At 39.1% G+C, this 17,586-nt stretch overlaps 1 pseudogene across 1 annotated transcript in view; it reads left to right on the top strand.

The window, feature by feature from the left end:
* The window catches only part of LOC143283683 (proton channel OtopLc-like), an 83,662-nt pseudogene extending 72,923 nt beyond the window's left edge, over positions 1–10,739 (top strand). The window contains exons 4-12 of the transcript XR_013055439.1: positions 1,399–1,476; positions 2,168–2,465; positions 2,728–2,888; positions 3,533–3,673; positions 3,952–3,968; positions 5,088–5,270; positions 7,350–7,487; positions 8,858–9,169; positions 9,680–10,739. The product of XR_013055439.1 is annotated as a proton channel OtopLc-like (transcript). The remainder of the gene's footprint in view (positions 1–1,398; positions 1,477–2,167; positions 2,466–2,727; positions 2,889–3,532; positions 3,674–3,951; positions 3,969–5,087; positions 5,271–7,349; positions 7,488–8,857; positions 9,170–9,679) is intronic.
* Positions 10,740–17,586: the final 6,847 nt, after the last annotated feature.

The following is a 17,586-nucleotide window of genomic DNA, read 5'->3' as shown; positions in this document are numbered from 1 at the left end:
GTATGGTATAAACTGACATAACACCTGTATGTGTTTGTTTGTCCAAATTATTCCACAACAGCATTTGTACAAACTGCAGTCCCTTGTCTTTGTTTGCACAGTTCTTGCAGCTTAGCACAGACCTTTTCCTATGTAACACTTCTTTTTTTTCAAATCAAATAAAATCCTCAATTCTCTTTTGGACTGGTCTGTTTTATGCATTCTTTGAAAGAACATTATTTCATATAATATATGAAGAATGGGCAAGATAATGATACAGTGATGATGACTGTTGGGGAAAAAAATGTGTGTGTGTGTGTGTGTGTGTGTGTGTGTGTGTGTGTGTGTGTGTGTGCATGCACATGTGTGTGCATGCATGCATGCTTGTGTGTTTGTGTTTGTTGCTGATATCAGCTGAGTTCATAATCAACCATCTCATTGAAACATATACTATCATAAATCAAATCTCACTGCAATTTTTTTTCTTTTAATTATAAATAAATCATTAAATGTATATACTGAATAAGTAAATATATACTGACCAACATAGTTTCACATGCAGGATATCAAACATTTCTACAAAGAGCAAGACCAAATGCAAATACTGAGAAGTGAGTCTTCTTAACAAAAGAGGTTACCAAAAAAAATGGGGAGGAAATAAACTAATCGATAAATTCAAGAGTTAAACAAGCTGAAAACTGCATTACCACAGTTGGGTTGAAAAAACATACTAAAACTAAAAGGTCATACTTCATTACCACCTCTTAAAAATGCCAACTGATACAAATAGAATTCAGAGCTTTACAGTGTGTGTGAATGGGAGGGTTGTGGGTGGTTTGGTTGGGGGAAAAAAAAACAAAAAACAAAAAAACTGAAAGGTTATACTTCAAAGCTTCATTTATCACTGTGGCATGATTTGCTTGGCTTGCTTCCGATGCAGCAAAATGGCAGGCAGGGCCAGTGCTGTACGTGGTGCATACAGGGAGGAGGGGGATGGAGGAAGTGGAGAAGAGATGCTAAATATTTATCTCGGGGCCAGCCCCCTGGTCCCCCCCCCCCCCCCCCCCCCCCCCCCCCCCCCCCCCCCCCCCATCCCTGATTAATGGGGTCTGGCCTGGAATCAGCCCAGTTTACTTTTCCAGCAGATGTCCATCGCCCACCAACCCCCACCCTCTCCCCAGTGTCCTCCTTGTGGATATATATGTATGTTTGTGCACTTCCTGTCTGTATGTACACCCTGGCAAATAATGTATTGCTAGGATGGAACATTAAAAAACGCCACACACACAAATATTATTGGTATATTAATGTTTACAAATTTGCCAACAAATATATAGTGTGTATGCTCAGAAAATTAATGTTCTTTGAAATACCTGCAGTGCAGTGTATAGTATATATTTTGTGTGTGTGTATGTGCAGGTGTTCCTGCTCTACCTATACACAGGATCGCTGGCCACACTGCTGTATTTCCAGCTGTGCATTCTTAGGGGTAAACAGGTGAGGAAGAACAACAGGGCATAATGAAGAGACCAGTAACTGTGCTCAAGATGTTGTTGATACATGTATATAGGCACATCAGAAAATCAATGAAGATAACAGATATGATTGCCTGGATAAGTGCTAATACAGTATCTCTCTCTGTCTCTCTGTGCGTCTGTCTCTCTTTCTCCCTCTCTCTCTCTATTTTTCCCTCTCTGGGTTTTACTGTCTTATTATCTGTGTCTGTGACTGACTCAGTCTCTTTCTCTATCTCTGTCTCAGTCTCTTTCTCTGATGGGAAATAACATATGACAAAATAAAACGAAATGAAATAAGAGAAAATACAGTAAGATATAATGTAACATAATATAACAATGTAACGTAATGTAACATCATCACATCACACCGCATGATATAGAATGAAATAATGAAATATAATACAATATATACTATTGTATACTACTCTACTCTACTCTGCTCTACTCTACTCTACTCTACTCTACTCTACTCTACTCTACTACTATACTGTGATATATAATACAATATGATATGATTTAATATGATATAACATATGATTTGTCATGACATGACATGACATGATCTGACATAACATAACATAACGTAACGTAGCGTAGCGTAACGTACGTAACATATCATAACATAACATAACATACATAACAGACTGCATTCCCTGATCTCTCTGACACAGGTGCGCAACGCCTACCTGGACAACAGTATCCGTGTGATCATCCGTCGCAGCCAGGACAACCTGCAGCTGTCGCCCTGCCCCTCCCGCAAGGACAACGCCCCCCCCATCACGCCTACCACCCCGGACAAAGACTTCGAGGAGAAGGAGGTGGGGCTGGAGCCCAGGAAGGAACCACTGGACCAAATGTCCACGCTGTCCAACGCTTCCGACTTCCGTTCACACCTGGTGCTGCCCCCTGATGGCCAGGTGGCCCACGTAGGGGAGGGAATCAACTTCTACCTTCGTCTTGGCGCTCTTGGTGAGATCGTATTGTGTGATTTGATGTGGGTTTTTTTTTGTTGTTGTTGTGTTTTTTGTCATTGTTGGTGTTGTGTGTGTGTTTGTGTTTGTACTTGTATGTGTGAGTACACCCTATAGCACATTAATGGATATTACCGCTCTTTGTGAAAGATTGGGAGCATTTCACTTTGTCTGCCTGTGCTTTCAGATGTACAAGCACATCATTCTTGTGACCAGCAGATTGGGTTGAATTCAGCGTGGTGTGTTTTTTCTGTCTACAGCGTTCAGCATTGGGAGTGTGACTCTAGATGGGTTCCACATTGCGTCTTACTTTGAGACGGAGAACACGACGACGTGCGAGTCCCACACCTTCATCCTGGTCTACATCTGTCACCTCGTCTTCACCTTCGTGCAGACCTTCTTCCTCTTCAAGAACCACAAGGTGTGTGTGTGTGTGTGTGTGTGAGAGAGAGAGAGAGAGAGGGAAGGGGGGAGTATATATGTGTGTGTCTGTGTGTGTTAGGAGGGGAATAGATAGGAAGGGAGTAGATTTTTGTGTGTGTGACAGAGAGAGAGAGAGAGAGAGGGAAGGGGGGAGTATATATGTGTGTGTCTGTGTGTGTTTGGAGGGGAATAGATAGGAAGGGAGTAGATTTGTGTGTGTGTGTGTGTGTGAGGGGAGGGGAGTAGATATGTGTGTGTGTGTGTGTGTGTGTGTGCGCGATGCATGCCTGCATGCATGTGTGTGATAGTTGCAGAATGAATGCATTCTAGAGTGCCCACATGCACATATCTGAACACCAGCATGAGTGGAAATGAAGTCCCTTGTCTACCGTTATGGTGGATAGATTTTTAGTGATTTTTAGATGAATGTGTGTGTGTGTGTGTGTGAGTGTGTGTGTGTGTGTGTGAGTGTGTGTGTCTCTATGTGTGTGTGTGTGTGTCTGTGTGTGTTTATTTGAGTCTCTCTGTGTGTGAGTGCACACGTGTGTGCATACAGTGTAACTTTTCAACCTGAATGAACATAGGTCAAACGTTACAATAATACCAGTCAACAAACATTGTATCTGCTCCCTGTGCCTTCAGCTGGTGATTGACAAGAACAAGGCATCAGTGAGGTTTGGTCTGATGCATCTGCTGGCCACCAACCTGTGTGTGTGGTTCGTCACCGCCTGTCACGGAAACCTCTGAAGACTACCGCCAGCAGGACTACTTGAACAACAGTCAGTACCGATAATATGGATACTTATGTAGCACCTGTCCTTGGTAGGAGACCAAGGTCTAAATGTTTTTTACAAACACTGAGTCATTTGCGTTGTCAGTACTCCTTGGCTATCATGAAATATTTTCCCATCTTAGAGTGTCATCCCATTTTGGGGGTGGTTTTTTTCATTTTGTTTTTTTAGCAGAATATTATCCCTTCCTTGTTTAGCTGAATATTATCTCAGTTTGATTTTTTGATAGAATCTTGACTGTAATAGAGTGTTGTGCCATGTTATGAGTAGTTCAAGTATATTGTTATGTTTTTTTATGTGAAGAGAATACAACTACTTTTTTTTTAATAGAATGCATAATTTCATTCTCAGATTTGCCAGCTGGCACTGAAAACATTGCATGTAAGAATACAGTTAGATGGAATACGATCTCCACTCATAATGGTTACATATTATGCTTTTGTTTATTGATTGCTGTGGATACTTAATACTTAAATAATGCCTACCTTCGGTCAGAGACCAAGCTCTAAGCTCTGATGCTACACAGTCAAATGCATCAAATATTCGAAAATCTATTGTGTTCTGTCCTTCAGGTCATAGAAGGACAGTTTCAGTTTCAGTTTCAGTTGCTCAAGGAGGCGTCACTGCGTTCGGACAAATCCATATACGCTATACCACATCTGCCAAGCAGATGCCTGACCAGCAGCATAACCCAACACGCTTATAGAAGGACAGCACAAACATAACTGAATCAAATGAACATATACACCAAAGAACAATATGAGAAATCCTCTGATTTCTTGTGATTACTATTGCTTTACTTGCTTTTCCTGTAATATTATTCTGCAAGGCTTGTTCCACTTGCACCTCAGTTTCACTTGAACGTTTCCTCATCTTGGTTTTCAACAGATTTAATTCCATCCTGTTTTCAGTTTCATATTATCATATCTTGACCACAATAGAATATTGGTTTCAAGGATTCAAATACCCACTCGAGTATCAGTTTATCCTGGTTTTAATATAATATTAATTCATCATGGTAGTAAATTAATAGATTTCTGGTGGTCTCAAGCACAACAAATATCCAGTCAAGGAACATATGTGATGTCATATCACGTGTTGTGATAACTGGAACTAATTTGAACAGATATACATTACCAAATGTTCACATACTATGCACTATTATATGTGCATTGTTCCTTGTAAGGCAGTAAAAGCCCATTATATGGGAAGTTCGCGCAATGGAAATAAAATATGTTGTCACTAGTATTATTAGTATTGTTCTTGTTGTTGTTGTAATCATGATAATTAATGTAATTATTATTACTATTCTTCTTCTTATTATTATTATCATCATTATTATAATTGTTATCATCATCATCATTATGGGCTCCCCCCACCAGGAAACCTGTCTGACCCCCCAGCAGTGAAGAGCTGTTATGAAGATGTGACGCTGGCTCGTACTGCCTCCCCCTACCTGTTTCCCTGCACCATCATCTACAGCATCATCGCGGCCTGGCATCGTGTATCGCATGTACACCTACGTGGGCATCAAGGTCAAGCAGCGATGGCCCAGCCACACCTCTCTCACCTCTTCTGCCGCCCCTCAGGTGAGTTGAACACAGCGTTGACGGGCGCAATTGCCGAATGGTTAAAGCGTTGGACTGTCAATCTGAGGGTCCCGGGTTCGAATCACAGTGATGGCGCCTGGTGGGTAAAGGGTGGAGATTTTTACGATCTCCCAGGTCAACATATGTGCAGACCTGCTAGTACCTGAACCCCCTTCATGTGTATATGCAAGCAGAAGATCAAATACGCACGTTAAAGATCTTGTAATCGATGTCAGCATTCGGTGGGTTATGGAAACAAGAACATACCCAGCATGCACACCCCCGAAAACGGAGTATGGCTGCCTACATGGCGGGGTAAAAACGGTCATACACGTAAAAGCCCACTCGTGTGCATACGAGTGTACGTGGGAGTTGCAGCCCATGAACGCAGAAGAAGAAGAAGAAGAACACAACGTTGAAAGAGGCGGAGTCATGTTGTGTTGCGTTATGTTGTGCTGTGTTGCTTGTGTTGTACTGTGTTAACTGTGTTGTGTGGAGTGATGGCGTAGAGGTAATGCGTCTGCCTAGGAAGCCAGAGAATCTGAGTGCGCTGGTTCGAATCACAGCACAGTCGCCAGTATTCTTCATCATGGAAATCTGACTGTCTTACTGTCAGTGTAGTCATTGTTATTAACACACACACACACACACACACACACACACACCCCTCCACTAGACCTTGAGTGGTGATTTGGATGCTAGTCATTGGGATGAGACGATAAAGCAAGGTCCCATGTGCAGCATGCACTTAGCGCACATAAAAGAACTCACGGCAACAAATGGGTTGTCCCTGGCAAAATTCTGTAGAATAATCCACTTCAATAGGAAAAACAATTAAAATAAAAAATTGCAGGCAGGAAAAAATACAAAAAAAAAAAAAAAAAAGGGTGGCGCTCTCAGTGTAGCGATGCACTCTCCCGGGGGAGAGCAGCCCGAATTTCACACAGAGAAATCTGTTGTGACAAAAAAGAGTAATACAAATACTGTATTGTATTGTGTTTCCTGTGTTGTACTGTCTTATATTGTGTTGTTTTATTTTACTGTATTGTATCATGTTCTATTGTATTGTATTGTATTGTATTGTATCATGTTCTATTGTATTGTATTGTATTACGTTTTGTCACAACAGATTTCTTTGTGTTAAATTCGGGCTGGGCTGCGCTGACTGCACTGTTTTGAGGAAGGGTGTGTTATCACTGTTGCTATACCCATTGCAGGTAGTGGTGTATGTGTGTGTGTGTGTGTGTGTGTGTAGACTGCTCTGTCATGAGGAAAGGTGTGATGACCACAGTGACTGTTCCCATTGCAGGGAGTGGTGTATGTGTGTGTGTGTGTGTGTGTGTGTGTAGACTGCTCTGTCATGAGGAAAGGTGTGATGACCACAGTGACTGTTCCCATTGCAGGGAGTGGTGTATGTGTGTGTGTGTGCGTCTATGTGTGTGTGTGTGTAGACTGCTGTCATGAGGAAAGGTGTGATGACCACAGTGACTGTTCCCATTGCAGGGAGTGGTGTATGTGTGTGTGTGTGCGTCTGTGTGTGTGTGTGTGTAGACTGCTGTCATGAGGAAAGGTGTGATGACCACAGTGACTGTTCCCATTGCAGGGAGTGGTGTATGTGTGTGCGTCTGTGTGTGTGTGTGTGTAGACTGCTGTCATGAGGAAAGGTGTGATGACCACAGTGACTGTTCCCATTGCAGGGAGTGGTGTATGTGTGTGTGTGTGCGTCTGTGTGTGTGTGTGTGTAGACTGCTGTCATGAGGAAAGGTGTGATGACCACAGTGACTGTTCCCATTGCAGGGAGTGGTGTATGTGTGTGTGTGTGTGTGTGGACTGCTCTGTCATGAGGAAAGGTGTGATGACCACAGTGACTGTCCCCATTGCAGGGAGTGGTGTGTGTGTGTGTGTGTGTGTGTGTGTGTGTAGATTGGTCTGTCGTGAGGAAAGGTGTGATGACCACAGTGACTGTCCCCATTGCAGGGAGTGGTGTGTGTGTGTGTGTGTGTGTGTGTGTGTGTGTGTGTGTAGACTGCTCTGTCATGAGGAAGGGTGTGATGACCACAGTGACTGTCCCCATTGCAGGGAGTGGTGTCCATGGACTGTGAGAAGGCTAACAAGGGACTGTTCTCTGGCCTGCTGATCGCCGTCATCACGCTCATTGCCATCGCCACTTTCTTCGTCTTTGACTCTCGTCTCAACAACCCTATGACTGCCATCAAGGTATTGACTTCACTGCTGGTTTTGGGAGGGGTTATTGAGGGGCATTGTATGTGAATGATGGAGTGTGTGTGTGTGTGTGTTTTAGGCTATTGAATCCCTTTTTGAAATTATGACATGCTATTTTTTTGCTTGTCATCATCACTGCCCACAATTTTTTTTTTTTTTTTTTTTTTTGCTGCCCCATCTTCAGCCATGTTAGTAAAGCATTATGTCACCCTGAGCATCACAATGCCCCCCCCCTTCCCCTGTCCCCCCCCCCCCCCCCCCCCCCCCTTCCCTTTTCCCCCTCCTCCCTACACAGCCACAGTCAGACTAGTTCTGTCACAGGCATAGTACCAAACAGTCCACAAGGAGCAATCCAAAACCTTCACTGTTCTGTGCATCCTTTGTCACTATCAATTTCATGTTATTGTTTTATATAACTGTTTCTACTACCACTGCTGCTACAACTACATTTATATGGCACTCTCAAACCTCTCAAAGCACTTTACATTAATATTTACTAACACCACTTTCTCTTTTTCATTATCAGTTTTGAGACAGGTAAACCATTCTCTCTTCAAGGTGTTCTTATTACTATTATCATTACTGTCACAACTTTCTCTTTTTCAATCTTACTGTCATTGCTGTTAATGTCATAAACTCCTGTAAACCATTCTCTCTCATCAAAGTGTTCTTCATCATGAAATCTCACTGTTGTTTTATTGTCATTACTGTCACCACTTTCTCTTTTTCATCCTTATAATTCTGTTATCATCATTAAAGCCTGTAAGGCATTGTCTGTCTTCAATGTGTTCTTTGTCATGGAACTGTCGTCATTCTTTTTCATCATTGCTATCACTACTTCCCTCTTTTTCAATCTTACTATCATTGCTGTTATCATTACAGACACCTGTAACAAGTGTCTCTCTTCAAGGTTTGTCACCACTTCTTTTTCAATCTTACTTTCATTGTGGTTATTGTTATTAACACCTGTAAGCCACTGTCTCTCTCTGTTCAAGGTGTTCTTATTACTATTATCATTACTATTACAACTTTCTCTTTTTCAATCTTACTATCATTGCATTTGTCGTTATTATCACACAAACACCTGTAAACCATTCTCTCTGTTTCTGTTCAAGGTGTTCTTCATCATGGAAATCTGACTGTCTTACTGTCAATGTGGTTATTGTTATTAACACACACACACACACACCTGTAAAGCACTCTGTCTGTTCAAGGTGTTCTTCGTCATGGAAATCTCGCTGTTGTTTTATCATCATTACTGTTACCATTTCCCTCTTTTTCAATCTTACTGTCATTGCGGTTGTCGTATTATCAGTATCACACACACACACACACCAGTAAACCACTGTCTCTGTCTGTTCAAGGTGTTCTTCGTCATGGAAATCTCGCTGCTTGTGCTGACCGGGGGCTGCATCGTGGTGGGCAAGCTACGCTTCCAGAGGCTGCGATTCCTGGAGAACTACCTGTCCCTGGACTCAGTGCTGCTGCTGGTGTCCCTGGCAGGTGCCTACATCTACCTGGTCTTCATGCTCATCTCCTCCGCCTCCACGCTGGATGGTTACGGCGTCGTCAGTGTCCTCAGCCTCGTCACCATCGCTGTGGGCTTGGTGCAGTCCACACTGCAGGCAATCTTCATCCTGGATGGGCTTTGCCGCCGTGCTGAGAATGACGCACAGGTGTGTGTTTGGAGGGTTGGATGGAAGGGAGGGTTGGGGGGGGTGGGGGTTAGTGCTGAGTTTGTACTGTATGGTGGTAGTGTTTTTCTGCTTTCCGCCGTTGTCTTGCTGGCTGTGTTATTGTTTTATGGGTCTTGTCGTGCATGGTAATTGTTTTCTGTGACCAGGTGTGTGGTGGGTTGATGTTTGTCATGCATCATAATTCTGACCTATGTGGAGGTGTAGAATGGGTTGATGCTTGTCCTGCTTTGTAATTTTTACCTGTGAACAGGTGGGGAGTGAACTGATGGTTTTTGTGCATCGTAATTGTTACCTGGTGTGTGCTGTGTTGATGTTTGTCAGTGTTATTTATTGTTGTCAATTGTTCGTAACTGTCACCTGTGTACAGATGGAGAGTGTACTGATGCTTGTTGTGCATCGTTATTGTTACCTGTGTACCGATGTGTGGTGGGTTGGTTTGTCAGTGTTATTTATTATTGTCAGTTGTTCATAACTGTCACCTGTGTACAGGTGGAGAGCAAGCCTGGCCGAGCGGTGGTGACCTTTGTGCTGGTGTGCAACCTGGCCCTGTGGGTGGTGACGCTGTTCGAGATCCGCAAAACCATCGTGGTTCCCTTCCACCGCTCCTTCTATGGCATCCTGCCCTGGAACATCATCCTGCACCTCTGTGTTCCGCTCTACATCTACTTCCGCTTCCACAGCGCCATCTGCCTCTCCAAGATCTGGTTCAACGCCTACCAGAAGGGAGACAAGTTTGCCTAGGGTTGCCAAGAGGGGCATCCAGTTCTTTTGCTGTTGTTTTTTGTATCAGTCAAGTGGAGACTGCTTGCCGTGGCTTCCATGGTTTTGAGTCAAAATGGTGCTGAGGGAGGAGTGGTGGATTTTGGTGCTTTTGGACGATGACTACGATGTGGGGAGTAGCTCTGACCTGATGTGGAAGTACATGTCAGCGCATGGACCTTCAAGAATATGCGCTATAGCAAGATGTCTTAACGAATAAATAAATGTCAGGAATCCATTTTTCAATTTTTTTAAGTTCAGAATTACAAACTCATTTTTCTTTTGGAGGAAATTAAAAAAGGATTTTATCATAAATGAAAAGCATTGAAATGGTAGACATATTGCTGTGTTCTAAACTAACTATATTTATACATATTTTAACGCATCAGATCAAAGCGGTACCAAATGTAATGCTTCATTATCTTTTTTTTGTAGTTTTCTGCATATTATTCACAGCTTGTATTTCAGCATCATAAGATTCTATCCACCTATGACCTATTTCATAACAATGTGAAACTATTACTTCTGCTTTTAGGTATCCATCTCTCCATTCAAATAAAACTGGACATAATGTGAATATGAAAGGTATCCATCTCTCTATTCAAATAAAACTGGACATAATATGATAATGAAAGATGTCCATCTCTCCATTCAAATAAAACTGGACATAATGTGAATATGAAAGGTATCCATCTCTCTATTCAAATAAAACTGGACATAATATGATAATGAAAGATGTCCATCTCTCCATTCAAATAAAACTGGACATAATATGAAAGGTATCCATCTCTCCATTAAAATAAAACTGGACATAATATTAATATGAAAGGTATCCATCTCTCCATTCAAATAAAACTGGACATAATATGAATATGAAAGCTATCCATCTCTCCATTCAAATAAAACTGGACATAATATGAATATGAAAGCTATCCATCTCTCCATTCAAATGAAACTCATGAAACCTATCCATCTCTCCATTCAAATAAAACTGGACATAACATGAATATAAAAGCTATCCATCCCTCCATTCAAATAAAACTGGACATAATATTAATATGAAAGCTGCAGTAATCTGTTGAACGTTTACAGACATTGGGCTACCTTACCACTGCTGGCTGTCTGAATGAAGACAGCACATCAAAGCACGTAGACTTTGAAAAGGCTTACAGTACTACCGGCACCACTAAACAACCCATGCACTGTCGGTGTGTCAGCAGTGACATCATCACCACACAACCTTGGTCACGACAGCCAGAGCATGCTGGATGCTTGCTTTTTGTATGCATTATATTCATCGCACGAAGCTGTCTACGCACCCTGTGTGTGGAAACTGTATACAGAATGAATGGGACTTGTACAGTCATCACGTACACAGCATGTTAACCAAGTGAGATCATGTTTGAGAAGCATCATGCTCTGAAAAATGGTCCACACCTCCCACCCTGAGTGGGAACGCAGAGAGACCAGTAGAACAACAGCGCCAACAATGGCAGAGTTGGGGTTTTTCTACTGACTGAGCAGAATGCTTTGAAGACCTGAGTTTTCTATACATGTTTGATTTAAATGGTTTGGGTTGGGGAAAAAAGAAGAAGCATGCATTGTATCTGAAAGATCATCGCAGACTTTGGCTCTCTACATGTATCATTTGTTAACTTAAATACATTTGTTTCTTCGGATATCTTATGTAAAAAAAAAATTTTTTAAAGTATTTTCAGTTCTTTTGTTTTTCGAAGCCAACTGAATTTTGTTTTTTAGTATCGTGTATCAAAAAGGATATTTATCTCAGATCAGTTTGTTTCAATTTATTTCTATTTCCTTGTTTACTTTGAAATAGGGGAAAGGTTTACTTTTCTTTCTTTGTTTTTGTTTTGAGCATGGATAAAAACTATAAATGTTGATGTATTACATTCATGATTACATTCATTGTGTAAATGCTTGCCCCACATCTCATAAAAATCAATGCAAACTGGGAGTAACATGTTCTTTTCTCTCTTTTAGATGTTATACTACACAAGCTGGCATTGTACATGTAATGAATTTTACATGTGGTATTCAACTATGTGAAGGGAATGATTAGTTTCACTGGATGATACATTGTTAGATTTAAAAGTCTTATGCCATTACTGTGCAGTGTGTTCAAAATATGAATTCTGTGCAGGTGATTTTTATTGACTGAAATTTTTATACCATGTGTTGCCTTTCAATCCAAGTTTTTTTTCACTTCTGATATCATGCTATCACTCAAAGACATACACAAACACACAGATAAAAATTGTTCTCTCTCTGTAAATACTGTGTTTGGTTTGAAAACAACTGAATCAGAATCTTTATCATGCTATTACTGTTTTACTCTATTGCAAAGAAAAGAAAAATCAGGGAAAAGAAAATGGCAGTTTTATTTCCTGTTTTTCAATTTTCCTGGCAGCAAGGATATTTTTATTAATAAAACTTTACATGTTTTTCTTCTTCTTTAAAAAAAAACAAAAACAAAATACTTTGTCTCAGTGTTTTTATGCCTTTGCATTATTTTCTTGGAGGGGGATAGAGTCAAATTGTTTTTAAAAAATTTCCTTAAAAAAAACAAAAAAACAACTTTTTACTGTGTCTTCCCAACAGTCTCTGTCTCTCATTGTCTCAGTGTTTCTATGTCTTTGCATTATTTTCTCGGAGGATAGGGCCGAACTGTTCATGAAACTGAACATGTTTATTTATTTTTTATATACTGTGTCTTCCTGATATTCAATCTCTTTGTTGTTTCATCATTTTCTTTGAGAAGGATAGAGCCAAACTATTGTTGTTGTTGTTTTTTTTTTTTGGGGGGGGGGGGGTATTTTTTTTTTTTAATAATAATTTCAAAATTGACCCTTTACCTACTGCTTCAGAAATACACGGTTTCAGAAATACAAGGAAAGCAACTAGATTGAAAATCAATGTATTTTTTCTTGTAAAACAAATATTTGCTATAAGATGCAAGGAAATAAATGGCTTTGTCAACAGCCTGAGGAAAGTGAGTGTAGGAACCAAAATCAGGAAAACCTTTGAAAACCTGAAACATCTGCCTCTATTTTTTCTGTTTGCACAATGCAGTTTCCTAAAGAGAACCTATAATTTGATGGCCTTCTCTGCAACACTGCGTTTGAGGGTGTGCTGAGTCTGGTACTTTCCAGTATGTTTGACAGTGCTGAAAAGTTTACTATGTAGAATGTTTTCGAAGGCACCATAGATTTGTTGCTTCTGTCTTGATCTCCCTTTTTCAGTTTATGGACTTTATTGCAGATGTTGGGGATATCATTCACCTGTCCCTTATTATTATTATTTTTTTTTATAGTTAAGTGGTGAATGAATGCTTGTGTATTGCACTGTTTTGTGTACTCTTTAAAAAAGAAAATTATGAAGGAATCTCTTTTGTTATTTTGTAAACTAGTGTACATTGTTAAAACATTTCATAGGGGGCTCTTTGTGTTACTTTGTAAATTCATTTTTCTATGGTTTAATGTTTACTTTGTGTGTGTTTATGTGTAGGGTGGGGGTACTTTATAATTATTTCCAAGCTTCAGTGGGATCTTTAAAATTCGTATTACATTTATGTCTTCTGAGGGGGTTAATTATTCATTTCTTTATCACTTGACATTGATCTATGTGCATCATTTTGTAAACTCATCTTCAGATTGTCCATGGGGCACTGTGTGTTAATTTGTCACCTTTTTTTTTTTTTTTTTTTTTTAATCTCATTTTTACATTGTCACATTTCATGAGTGTCATTACAAGTCATTTCTGTAAAACGTTTTGTAAACTCATGTTGACATCACATTATTTTATTAGCATTTTTGTGCATCATTTTGTATACTTTTTCCCCCATTTCACTTGTCGTTTGTGACTGCTGTTTTTTTTTCAAACAGCAGTATTTTTGTATACACATGAACTTACTGGCCCTTGTAAAAAGGAAATGTTTTGTGCATGCTTTATGTAGATTTGTAGCTGATTGTTTTGAACCACGCTCTGCCACAGTAGATGCTGTTAACTGGATTCCCATATAGCACCCTAATTTTGTTTCAGATCGTTTTTTTGTATTGTTCTTTTGCGTTCATTTATATGAGCCAAAGTTTTTAACTGTACAATTAAAGAAAAAAAAATGATATCAAGTTATGGTAAGTTAATCAAACATGTGTGTGTTGCTATTATCAGTATATGGTTATCAGTAAATGGCTATTGTAATTAATCTTGATATACACATGGGCAACTTTGCAATGTGCAAAACTGCGCAGCTTTTGCGCATGTAGAGACCACCTTTTCTTTGCTCAATAACTGTAGTGTTTTTAAAAGTGTACTCTCTGAAACCATAAATCAAACTTATTTATACTGCATAACTTGTGTAATAGCTGTCGGTCCTTATCATCAAAAGCATATTCTTTCAAAACACTATCAAATAAGCATTTCAAATGCCTAATGTTGCATCGAATCAATTTCATATTTTTACTGTCACCTTTGATACTAAATTGTTTTTAGTTCCTCCCCCTGAACCCTGATTTACCATTTGTAATTATGACAATTTTCTGACATAAAAACAAATATTCCATTCAAAAGTGGGATCAAAACTGCCTTTTTTTCTGAGATAAAATAGTTTCATAACATTAACACACATCATCATAATCATTGCAATGCTAGTGGGAAACTGGCAGACAGAATGAAGCTGAAGTAAGTTAATAAGACTGTAAAGTACACTCACATTTTTAACATTTTGTAAACAACAAAAATCAAACAAAGGCTACATAAGAAGAACAGTATTATGTCAAGAGCAGTCTCCTTCATTTTACCATGTTTAGAAATGAAAAGTCTATTATAACAACAGTGATACGCAATCCATTTGATCATGCAATCAAATTTAATGCAATCGGTTTGATCATGCAATGAAAAGAAATAAGCACAGCAATGACTGTAATAATCATTTGATGGATTATTTTTATGTGCATTAATGCATGAACAACAGTGCCTTCTGCATTCTCATTGTTTTGTATTGCTTGTATTTTTCAATATGAAGTAATTTATGAACAGAAACTCATTATTGTTTGTGCTGTCATTTGCAATTGTGTTCAACAATGTAATTATTATTTTGAATGTCATATTTTGTACCAGTTTAGTGATTTCAGTAAAGTTGTACCTACTGATTTCTTTCACATTTTAGAAAGAGAGAGAGAGAGAGAGAGGGGGGGGGGGGGGGGGGGCACAGAAAGGTTTTCATAGTGAGTTTATCTGACCAAAAAAAACAAAAACAAAACAAACAAACAAAAAATCTCCATAGCCATTCATTGATTCAGTCAGTATTCAACAATGCACTGGCATTACTTCAGTAAACAAACATGCATCCAGAATTAGCACATACACAATCTGAATGTGATAAGATGCTGACAGAACTGAAACACAAACATATCAAAAATGCAACTGAGAAGAACCAAGAAAAGAGAAGGGAAAAATACACAAGTAAAACTTTAAAGGTGGCAAAGGAAAATTACTGATACTACAATATTTTTATGATAACCTATTAAATAGGTTGGTAAATGGAGCTGTAGAAGAAGAAGTAACTCAATGTCAGTGTCCACACTGAAGATTCCACCCCACACTCCCCAAACACATACACACCCCAACTTATGTATGAATTAAAACCTGGCTGAAGACAGGTGATATACTCGCTCTTCCTCCAAAACATTACACCTTTTTTTTCTTTTTTTTTTTTAAATCAAAAGCTTTATTTGATTTTGCAATGAAACGAAAAGGGCAACATAATTAGTTTTTTTCTTATGAGTCTGTAGGTGCAGTGCTGTGATGAAACACACTGAACAACAAATCATACAAGACACATCTATGGACGGACATATGATCTCTCGAAAGACAAAACAACATCAACAATTATACAAAATCATTCATTGCCTTTCAATGACATACTCTGTGAACGATGAAACATTACCGCACAAAATATAAACCATTTTCAAATGACAATCTTTTACAAATAATGAAGTCAGTCATTTAGAAAGAATTATGATTTGAACAATGACGAACAATAACATCAAGAATCATAATTTCTGTTACCATCAACAATGTAACAATTTATGAATGCATTCAACGTTTCGTTTACCTCATTCTCAAAAGCAAGACGTAAAGTTATCAACAAATCAGGCAACATCAACCACCCAAAGACAGATATACATGTCAAGCATTGAATAATACTTCTTTTTTCTTTGTTACAGCCACACATTCATATTTGTGAGGTGCCGTGGCAAAATCTGGCGTTAGCCTTCTGATCCAGTGATCAGTGTAAGATGCCCTTTTTGGCGTAGTGTTGTGTCCTTGGGAAAGGCGCTTTCATCCGATTTTCCTCACTCAAGCTTGGTGTAAATGGGTACAGGACTTCTGTCAGGGAAGGTTAAAACATAGAAAAGAGAGGATTCCTATGCCAAGCCCTAGACATTGGATAGGAATTCACTGCCCCTATGGCGGAATAGGGCTATGGAACCTTTAACATAACATATTCATATTTACATGTGATAAGTAACCTCATCACTCTTGAAGTTCACTGACAAATGAATGAAAAACATTCCAGATGTTCTCCTATATTTCTGTGAGGTGAGGATTTTTGGTTTTGTTTGGCGTCATTTCTGCAAACAGTTTATGAAACAGACTACAAACAAATATGACATTAGACACAGTTTAGATGATGTGCATGCTCTGTCATAATGACCCCCTTCGCCCCCCACCTCCCCTTCATTACAGTCGGTCTTTTTATTCACAGGTTTCAGTTTCAAGGTGCCAAAGCATGTGGACTGATTCATATACACTAAACCACAACTGCTGGGAAAAAACAATGAAAAAAAAAAGGAGCAGGTGCCTCATCTTCACATGCCGAGGAAATAACAGATTTGGTGTAAAAAAAAAAAAAAAAAAAAAAAAAAAAAAAAAAGGAAAAAAAAAAGAAGACAACAAAATAGATTAATCAATCAATGTGTAAGAAAACATTGAAAAAAAAATGAAAAAAAAAACAGACAAAAATAGATTAATCAATCAATCAATCAAAATATGCAACAACTCAGAACATCCTATTTCAATGAATTAACAATACTCAGTTTTGTTCATGTAATTCTTGCTGTTCCTTCAAAGAATCTGAGAGAAAAAAATTCTCAACAATGAAACACTCTAAGTCTTACATATTCAATTCCAAAATCATAATTTTGAAAGAAAAATACATTACAGAAAAAGCTTTGCACCTTGGGGTTGTGTTGCTGCATTTGTAAAGTGATGTCACTTATCTGATGGAGAACAGTATGGGCAGTGATGTGAATGATGTGATTGACAGGGAATATGTCATCTGAGATAATGAATCCAAGATTATGTGCAAAAGGAAAGAAATATGTCAGAGTCAGAGAAAAGGCCTTATCTGAGTGAACAAAAAAGGGCCTCAGGACTATCATAATTCAACTTAAGATCAGCTATCCAAGACTGTATATGACCACTACAGCACTGCATGAATTGTATTGTGTGATCTGTTTCCACTGTAAAGCAAAACCTAGTGAACTCGGTGTCATCTTCAACTGACTGGATGGAGATTAAATGACTGTCGGTTAGTGACTGAGTGGCTTGGTGTA

The sequence above is a fragment of the Babylonia areolata genome, chromosome 7, assembly GCF_041734735.1.
Source record: "Babylonia areolata isolate BAREFJ2019XMU chromosome 7, ASM4173473v1, whole genome shotgun sequence".
Taxonomy (NCBI): Eukaryota; Metazoa; Mollusca; class Gastropoda; order Neogastropoda; family Buccinidae; genus Babylonia; species Babylonia areolata.
Note: the sequence above shows the minus strand (reverse complement) of the source record. Positions and strands in the feature narration are given on the sequence as shown.